Genomic DNA, 10,440 nt, shown 5'->3' on the forward strand with positions numbered 1-10,440 from the left:
TAAAAGAATAGCTACTGTTTTTCTGTTTTCAAACCCAATTTCATTTTCTATTTTGGTTAATGGCCTTGGTGCCCTAGCAGATGGCCTTGGTGCTCTAGCAGATGGCCTTGGTGCCCTAACAGATGGCCTTGGTGCCCTAGCAGATGGCCTTGGTGCACTAGCAGATGGCCTTGGAGCCCTAGCAGATGGCCTTGGTGCCCTAACAGATGGCCTTGGTGCCCTAGCAGATGGCCTTGGTGCACTAGCAGATGGCTTTGGTGCTCTAGCAGATGGCCTTGGTGCCCTAACAGATGGCCTTGGTGCCCTAGCAGATGGCCTTGGTGCACTAGCAGATGGCCTTGGTGCCCTAGCAGATGGCCTTGGTGCCCTAACAGATGGCCTTGGTGCCCTAGCAGATGGCCTTGGTACACTAGCAGATGGCCTTGGTGCCCTAGCAGATGGCCTTGGTGCCCTAGCAGATGACCTTGGTGCCCTGGCAGATTGGGCACCCTTTGAAGGGCAAATGGTCTTGGCCCTAAAACCATGAAATTCCAGGCCTGGCTATACCTAAAACATGAATTTCTCAGCAAGTCTATTGTCCTGCTTGTAGCTCATCAAGGGTGAATGGCTTCGTTTGTATTCCAATAATGAACTCAGCAAAAAAGATAATTTGTAAAAATCCAAATATCTTCACAGATCTTCATTGTAAAGGGTTTAAACACTGTTTCCCATGCTTATTCAATGAACCATAAACAATTAATGAACATGCACCTGTGGAACGGTCGTTAAGACACTAACAGCTTACAGACGGTAGGGAATTAAGGCCACAGTTATGAAAACTTAGGACACGAAAGAGGCCTTTCTACTGACTCTGGAAAACGCCAAAAGAAAGATGCTAAGGGTCCCTGCTCATCTGCGTGAACGTGCCTTAGACATGCTGCAAGTAGGCATGAGAACTGCAGATGTGGCCAGGGCAATAAATTGCAATGTCCGTACTGTGAAACGCCTAAGACAGGACTACAGGGAGACAGGAAGGACAGCTGATTGTTCTCACAGTGGCAGATCATGTGTAACAACACCTGCACAGGATCAGTACGTCCGAACATCACACCTGCGGGACAGGTACAGGATGGCAACAAAACCTGCACGAGTTATGCCAGGAACGCACAATCCCTCCATCAGTGCTCAGACTGTCCGCAATAGGCTGAGAGAGGCTGGACTGAGGGATTGTAGGCTTGTTGTAAGGCAGGTCCTCACCAGACATCACCGGCAACAACGTTGCCTATGATCACAAACCCACCATCTCTAGACCAGACAGGACTGGCAAAAAGTGCTCTTCACTGACGAGTCACGGTTTTGTCTCACCAGGGGTGATGGTCTGATTCGCGTTTATCGTCGAAGGAATGAGTGTTACACCAAGTCCTGTACTCTGGAGCGGGATCGATTTGGAGGTGGAGGGTCCGTCATGGTCTGGGGCGGTGTGTCACAGCTCATTGGACTGAGCTCATCGGACTGAGCTTGTTGTCATTGCAGGCAATCTCAACTCTGTGCGTTACAGGGAAGACATCCTCCCTCATGTGGTACCCTTCCTGCAGGCTCATCCTGACATGACTCTCCAGCATGACAATGCCACTAGGCCATACTGCTCGTTCTATGCATGATTTCCTGCAAGACAGGAATGTCAGTGTTCTGCCATGACCAGCCAAGAGCCTGGAACTCAATCCCATTGAGCACGTCTGGGACCTGTTGGATCGGAGGGTGAGGGCTAGGGCCATTCCACCCAGAAATGTCTGGGAACTTGCAGGTGCCTTGGTGGAAGAGTGGGGTAATATCTCACAGCAAGAACTGGCAAATCTGGTGCAGTTCATGAGGAGGAGATGCACTGCAGTACTTAATGCAGCTGGTGGCCACACCAGATACTGACTGTTACTTTGATTTTGAATCTCCTCCCCTTTGTTCAGAGACACATTATTCCATTTCTGTTAGTCACATGTCTGTGGAACTTGTTCGGTTTATGTCTCAGTTGTTGAATCTTGTTATGTTCATACAAATATTTACACATGTTAAGTTTGCTGAAAATAAACCCAGTTGACAGTGAGAGGACGTTTCTTTTTTGTTGAGTTTAGGTCAGGCTGCCGAACAATTACACCTGGCCCACAGATGAGGCATCGCAAGCTGTGAACTCTACAGCATGCTTCAGACAACCGAGGTGAATGTGACTACCGTAAATGTTGCAATGGTAAAACCATAATTGTAATTTATACTATAAAACCTTAATTTTCGCCTGATACGATTACTTTGCCTACTTTAATTGTTGCCTTATATGTTGTTATGCATGGCACCAAGATGGTTGTAGATGGTCAGCACCTCAGGAGTAAACGTCAGTTGACTTTTCATAGCCAATCATTCAGCTGATCATTCAACTCTGAATGATCTGCTATAAAAAGCCAACTGACATTTACTCCTGAGGTGCTGACCTGTTGCACCCTCTACAACCATCTTGGCCGTGTACTGTTATAATCTCCACCCGGCACAGCCAGAAGAGGACTGGCCACCCCTCAGAGCCTGGTTCCTCTCTAGGTTTCTTCCTAAGATTCCTACCTTTCTAGGGAGTTTTTCCTAGCTACAGTGCTTCTACATTTGCATTGTTTGCTGTTTGGGGTTTTAGGCTGGGTTTCTGTATAGCACTTTGTGACATCGGCTGATGTAAAAATGGCTTGATAAATACATTTGATTGATTGATTGATTGATTGATAACCTTATTTAACCAATTGTTATATTTTGAATGATGTGATAAGCATTTCACTGTATCATGCAGTATTATGCTAATTGAACAATTCTACATCGCTTTTGCATGCTCTTCTATGGGATAACATATGATATAGGTTAATAATGAAATAATCAAAACGAAATCTGATTATTTATTAGCCAATTGGTTATAGGTATTTTAGGCATATTATGTAAATTATAACTCATGTAAAACCATTGTCAAAGCGCAGGAGATACTGTTACATGCACAGTAGGTCTAGATTATTTATGGGTTGATCATATAGAAATATAAAAACACTACTTGAACAAATCCAAAACCTGTCTATGGCGCAGGAACAACTGGCTAGCTGCCTTTTTCTAGAATCAAGACACATGCTGGTAACGCTTAACTGTTAGGACAGCTCATGAGGTCTCTTAAATTCCTCAACTATGTGGAACTATTATGACTGGAGAGGCTTCTGGCATAGCGTCACGCATATCAAGTTAAGGTATTAAGAATAATTAATTAATTAAACAAATCAGAAAATATTTTCTTCAAAGAAGGCACCCTTTGCCTTGATGACACTCTTGGAAATCTCTCATCCAGCTTCACCTGGAATGCTTTTCCAACAGTCTTGAAGGAATTCCCACATATGCTGAGCACTTGTTGGCTGCTTTTCCTGCACTCTGCCGTCCAATTCATCCCAAACCATCTCAATTGGGTTGAGGTCTGGTGATTGTGGAGGCCAGGTCATCTGATGCAGCACTCCATCACTCTCCTTGTTCAAATAGCCCTTACACAGCATGCAGGTGTGTTGGGTCATTGTCCTGATAGTCCCACTGAGCGCAAACAAGATGGGATGGCGTATCGCTGCAGAATGCTGTGGCAGCCATGCTGGTTAAGTGTGCCTTGAATTCCATATAAATCATAGACAGTGTCACCAGCAAAGCACCCCCACACCATCACACCTCCTCCTCCATGCTTCACCTACTCTGCGTCTAACAAAGACACGGCGGTTGGAACCAGAAATCTTACATTTGGACAGATTTCCCCCAGTCCTATGTCCATTGCTCGTGTTTCTTGGCCAAGCAAGTTTCTTCTTATTACTGGTGTCCTTTAGTAGTGGTTTCCTTTTAGAAATTTCATATAAAATTCAGTTAAATCAAATCAAATGTCATTAGTCACATGCGCCGAATACTACAGGTTACTGTGAAATGAGATATGCACCATGGATCAGGCAAGGAGGGCATTATTCAGAGAGGCAACAAAGAGACCCTAACGGAGACTAACGGAGACTGCAAAGCTCCACAGCGGAGATTGGAGTATCTGTCCATATGAACACTTTAAGCCGTACCCTCCACAGAGCTGGCATTATGGAAGAGTGGCCAGAAAAAAATAAGCAACACGTTTGGTGTTCACCAAAGGCATGTGGGAGACTCCCCAAACATATGGAAGAAGGTACTTTGGCCAAATGAGACAAAAAATAGCTTTTTGGCCTTCAAGGAAAACGCTATATCTGGCGCAAACCAAACACTTCTCATCACTCCGAGAACACCATCCCCACAGTGAAGCATGGCGGTGGCAGCAAAATGCTGTGGGATGTTTTTCATTGTCAGGGACTGGGAAACTGGTCAGAATTGAAGGAATTATGGATGGCACTTGCCAGTTGGTCAGCGCATGCTCACAGAACACATCCTGGTAATCCGTTTGGCCCTGCGGCCTTGTGAATGTTGACCTGTTTAAAGGTCTTGCTCACTTTGGCTGTGGAAAACGTGATCACACAGTCATCTAGAACAGCTGGTCCTCTCATGCATGTTTCAGTGTTATTTGCCTTGAAGCGAGCAGAGAAGTAGTTTAGCTCGTCTGGTAGGCTTGTGTCACAGGGCAGCTCTCGGCTGTGCTTCCTTTTGTAGTCTGTAATGGTTTGCAAGCCCTGCCACATCCGACGAGCATCAGAGCCGGTGTAGTATGACTAGATCTTGGTCCTGTATTGATGCTTTGTCTGTTTGATGGTTCGTCGGAGGGCACAGTGGGATTTCTTATTAGCTTCCGGGTTATAGTCCCGCTCCTTGAAAGCGGCAGCTATGACCATGAAGGCCTGATTCACACAATTTGCTCTGAACAGTTGATGTTGAGATGCATCTATTAATTGAACTCTTTAAGGTATATATTTGGGCTGCAATTTCTGAGGCTGGTAACTCTAGTGACCTTATCCTCTACAGCAGAGGTAACTCTGGGTCTTCCTTTCCTGTGGGGGTCCTCATGAGAGCCCGTTTCATCATAGCGCTTGATGTTTTTTGTGACTGCACTTGAAGAAACTTTCAAAGTTCTTGAAATGACCTTGATGTCTTAAAGTAATGACGGACCATCGTTTCACTTTGCTTATTTGAGCTGTTGACATAATATGGACTTGGTCTTTAACCTCTAGCATAGTACAAAATAGTACAAATGAAGGAAAACCCTTGAATGAGTATGTGTGTCCAAAGTTATGACTGGTACAGTCTATATGGATGATTTAGAAAGCCAGACATGTATCCGTAGTCTAAACTGTGGCACAAATTGGGGGATTTTTGACACCAAGCCAAGCTTTTGGAATAAATGAAGGTGTGAATGGAACTGTGAATGTGTCTGTCCGAGATTCTCTCTCTGGCACTAGAGTCCTGCATTGGGCAAACAAATCAGCTATTATGGAAGAATACTTGTGGATATTGTTGGTTTCCTCTTTCGCTTCGAAGAGGCCACACTCGCCTTGGAGGCAAGCAAACAGCCTGCTCTTCACCTGGTAATTATGTGGTTTCAAAGGATTAAGCGTCACCTACAGATGGATTTGTGGTGTCAGAGAGAAGCCAGCTGCGAGCCTGTGACCAGGCACGGTGGATGACATATTTTTCCTGCACAGCAATTTGAAGAAATCTGAGTGACAAATGGATTGTTTTTGAAGTTATTGTTTTTGTAGCTTTATTTGTTGGCTAATATCAGAAGGATCTTTCAAAGTGATTTGAGTTGTCAATGTGCCACATTACATTGTGAAAATAAAAATATATAATTCTTAATTTATGGCATGGTTTCTTTTTAGCCAAATGTTGAAAAGAAATGTAGGTAATGAGGAATAATAGCTTACTGGCTGTAGTGATAAAAACAATTGGGCTAAATACATGTATGTTTTTCTTGTTGGGTAATGGATCGACTCTCGGAACTAAGAGGCAGCTTCTTTCTTCAATATAATCATTCATTCAGAAGGTTAAACCCATAGGTCTTAGGCACGCAGTAAATTCATTTAGATTACCAGGTTCATTTTTCATTAGGTTATAATAATCCATGCCTTCTGGGAATGTTATAAAGTCCAAAAGTTATGGGTGGAGTTACAAAATTGGACGTCAGAAGTATTACAATGGAAATATGCGTTGCGGAAGTTAGAATAGCAATGATCCAAGGTTTTACCAGCCCTGGTTGCGCAATCGATATGCTGATACAATTTAGGGAGTCTTGTTTTCAGATTAGACTTGTTAAAATACCCAGCTACAATGAATGTAGCATCAGGATATGTGGTTTCCAGTTTGCAAAGAGTCAAATGAAGTTTGTTCAGGGCCATCAATGTGTCTTCTTGGGGGGGACTATATACGGCTGTGATTATAATCGAAGAGAATTCCCTTGGTAGATAATGTGGTCGACATTTGTTGGGAGGAATTGTAAGTCAGGTGAACAGAAGGACTTGAGTTCCTGTATGTTTTTGTGACCACACCATGTCTCCTTATTCATAAGGCATACGCCTCCACCCCTCTTCTTACCAGAAAGATGCTTGTTTCTGTTGGCGCGATGCGTGAAGAAACCAGCTGGCTGCACCGATTCCGTTAGCGTCTCTTGAGTGAGCCATGTTTCCGTGAAGCAAAGAACGTTACAGTCTCTGATGTCCCACTGGAATGCTACCCTTACTCGGATTTCATCATCCTTGTTGTCAAGAGACTGGACATTGGCGAGTAGTATACTAGGGAGTGGTGCGCGATGTGCCCTTCTCCGGAGCCTGACCAGAGGAACGCTTAGTTTGCCTCTTTTACGACGTCGTTGTTTTGGGTCGCAGGCTGGGATCCATTCCGTTGTCCTGGGTGGAAGGCAGAACACAGGATCCGCTTCGCGAAAGTCATATTCTTGGTCGTACTGATGGTGAGTTGACGTTGCTCTTATATTCAGTAGTTCTTTCCGACTGTATGTAATGAAACCTAAGATTACCTGGGGTACCAATGTAAGAAATAACACGTAAAAAAACAAAATACTGCATAGTTTCCTAGGAACGTGAAGCGAGGCGGCCATCTCTGTCGGCGCCGGAGGTAGTGTGAATCCCGGAACATGAAGAATCCGGAACATGTTTCAGTCTGTGATAGCAAAACAGTCCTGCAGTTTAGCATCTGCTTCATCTGACCACTTTTTTACAGACCAAGTCACTGGTGCTTCCTGCTTTAATCTTTGCTTGTAAGCATGAATCAGGACGATTTGTGGTCGGATTTACCAAATGGAGGGCGAGGGAAAGCTTTGTATGCGCCTCTGTGTGTGGAGTACAGGTGATCTAGAATTGTTTTCCCTCTGGTTGCACATTTAACATGTTGATAGACATTTGGTAGAACTGATTTAAGTTTCCCTGAATTAAAGTCTCCGGCCCCTAGGAGCACCGCCTCTGGGTGAGTGGTTTCCTGTTTGCATATTTCCATATACAGCTGACTGAGTGCGGTCTTAGTGCCAGCATCTGTCTGTGGTGGTAAATAAACAGCCACGAAAAGTATAGCTGAAAACTCTCTAGGCAAGTAGTGTGGCCTGCAATTTATCACAATATACTGTACTTCAGGCGAGCAAAATCTAGAGACTTCCTTAGATGTCCTGCACCAGCTGCTGTTTAAAAATATGCACAGACCGCCCCCTTCATCTTACCAGAGTGTGCTGTTCTATCCTGCCGGTGCAGCATATATCCTGCTAGCTGAATGTCCATGTCGTCATTCAGCCACGATTCCGTGAAACATAGGATATTACAGTTTTTGATGTCCCGTTGGTAGGATATTCGTGATCGTACCTCGTCTAATTTATTGTCCAATGATTGCACGTTGGCAAGTAATATTAACAGTAATGGCAGCTTTCCCACTCCCCTTCTGTGGGTCGTCACGAGGCATCCCGCTCTGTTCTCTGTACCTGCATTTCTTCCTCTTGCAAATAACGGGGATGTTGGCCTTGTCGGGTGTTTGGAGAATGTCCTGTGCCTCCTGCTTGTTGAAGAAAAAATCTTTGTCTAATCTGAGGTGAGTGATCACTGTCCTGATATCCAGAAGCTTTTTTTTGCTGTAAAATACAGTTGCAGAACATTATGTACAAAATAAGTTACAAATAACGCGAAAAACATACACATAATAGCACAATGGGTTGGGCACCCGTAAAACTGCTGCCATTTCTTCCGGTGCCATTTTAGTGTATGAAAACTTTTGATCCTGTCACGCCCTGACCTTAGTTATCTTTGTTTTCTTTATTATTTTGGTTAGGTCAGGGTGTGACAAGGGGTGGTTTGTTGTGTTTTCTCCCTGTCTAGGGGTTTTGTATGTTTATGGGGTTGTTAACTAGTCTAGGTGTTTTGTATGTCTATGGTTGCCTGGATTGGTTCTCAATTAGAGTCAGCTGTTTATCGTTGTCTCTGATTGGGAACCATATTTAGGCAGCCATATTCCTTGGGTAAGTGGTGGGTGATTGTCTATGTACTAGTTGCCTGTTTTGTATGTTTATGGGGTTGTTAACTAGTCTAGGTGTTTTGTATGTCTATGGTTGCCTGGATTGGTTCTCAATTAGAGGCAGCTGTTTATCGTTGTCTCTGATTGGGAACCATATTTAGGCAGCCATATTCCTTGGGTAAGTGGTGGGTGATTGTCTATGTACTAGTTGCCTGTGTCTGCACTTATTCTATATAGTGGGCACGTTTGTTTTTGTATAGTTCAGTGTTCTTCCTTCATTAAAGAAGATGTATTCAAATCACGCTGTGCCTTGGTCTCCTCACTACGACGATCGTGACAGACCCACTGGAATTGTGATACAGTGAATTATAAATGAAATATTCTTTCTGTTAACAATTGTTTGAAAAATGTACTTGTGTCATGCACAAAGTTGATGTCCTAACTGAAAAACTCAACTCTGGACCTCAAACCATTGTTCCCCTCTAATCAGGCACTGATTTAGTAAATCATTTGTGTTTGACCCAAGGACAGGGGGAGGGTCAACACTGTGTGGGGTCAAAATGACCTAACCCTCCCGCTGTCCTACAGAAGTCTCTAGCCTCCTGGTTTTCTGTACTACCTGATAATTAATTATACAAATTCATTACTAAATCAGTGCCTTATTAGAGGGGAACAATGTTTTGAGGTCCAGAGTTGAGTTTGAAGGCTCTAGTGTATCTCATATCAGTAAGGAAATGTACATTGTCTTATGACACTGACAATGCAGTCATACATGACTACATAACCACACTGTGGGAGTTTTTTTCCATGATTTTAGTTACACACAGGCCGACAGAAACAGACCTCTGGCCAAAAAACACTTCCTCTTCTCTAACCAATACTACTGCTCTCTCTCGCTCTGCCCCCCCCTCCCCCAACACCCCTTCAGTTCCTAGTTGGCAAGGTGATAAAATCTGCTGTTCTGCCCTTTCACATTACAGGCCCACAGAAACAGGCCTCTGGTCACTCTATGAACAAACAACTTTCTCTTCTCTAACCAATACTCTCTCTCTCTCGCTCTCGCTCTTGCTCTCACTCTTGCTCTCACTCTTGCTCTCACTCTCTCTCTCTCTCTCTCTCTCTCTCTCTCTCTCTCTCTCTCTCTCTCTCTGCGCCCCCAACACCCCCCAGTGGCCAAGCCGGAAAGGTGGACAGATCTGCCGTTCTGCCCTTGAGCAAGGCAGTTAACCCCCAACAACAACTGCTCCCCGGGCCCTGATGATGTGGATGTCAATTAGGGATGCCCCCTGCACCTCTGATTCAGAGGGGTTGGTATAAATGCAGAAGACACATTTGGGTTGAATGCATTCATTTGGGTTGAAGTGCAACTGACTTGGTATCCCCTTTCCCATTCCTTCACCTCTTCCAACCCACCTTACTCTTCAAGCTTGACCTATATTTCACAGGGATTCACTGGATTTGGTGGAACACTGTTGCTCTCTGCAGCTCCCCGCCCTGGGAGATGCCAGTGTGTTCTCCTCCCAGATTGGAAGGGGGAGGGTCTTAATAATTAAAATACAGACAAACAGAAACACAACAGGAGCCAAATAGAACAGCAGCCTATAGCCACAGGACCAACAGCAGCACGGCACCATGTTATTGTGTTCTCTCTTTCCATCCAACATCTGCCTGCCTCTGCCGGAAGTGTGAGCCCACTCAGCGTTTTGTTGCATTATGAATCGCTGTAGTAATTGTTTTATTAGGAACACGTCCTCATTAGGTTTCACTCTCCAGATAAACACATCCGCTCACAGTAGATCATGTGAATGCTCTAGGGATGTGTGTGCATGCCCTGCAGATATCAAATGTGCCCTGTTTGCGTGTGTATGTTGTTTTGGAGACTAGTAAAGTGTGTGTGTGTTATGGCCTAGGTTAACCAGCTCTGACATTATTATCACTGCTGTGGCTCAGCTAAACAAACTGTCTGAGCTTCTGTTTTAATAACCAGCTCTGAGCGCGCACACACACACA

This window comes from Oncorhynchus masou, chromosome 32, assembly GCF_036934945.1.
Source record: "Oncorhynchus masou masou isolate Uvic2021 chromosome 32, UVic_Omas_1.1, whole genome shotgun sequence".
Classification (NCBI taxonomy): Eukaryota; Metazoa; Chordata; class Actinopteri; order Salmoniformes; family Salmonidae; genus Oncorhynchus; species Oncorhynchus masou.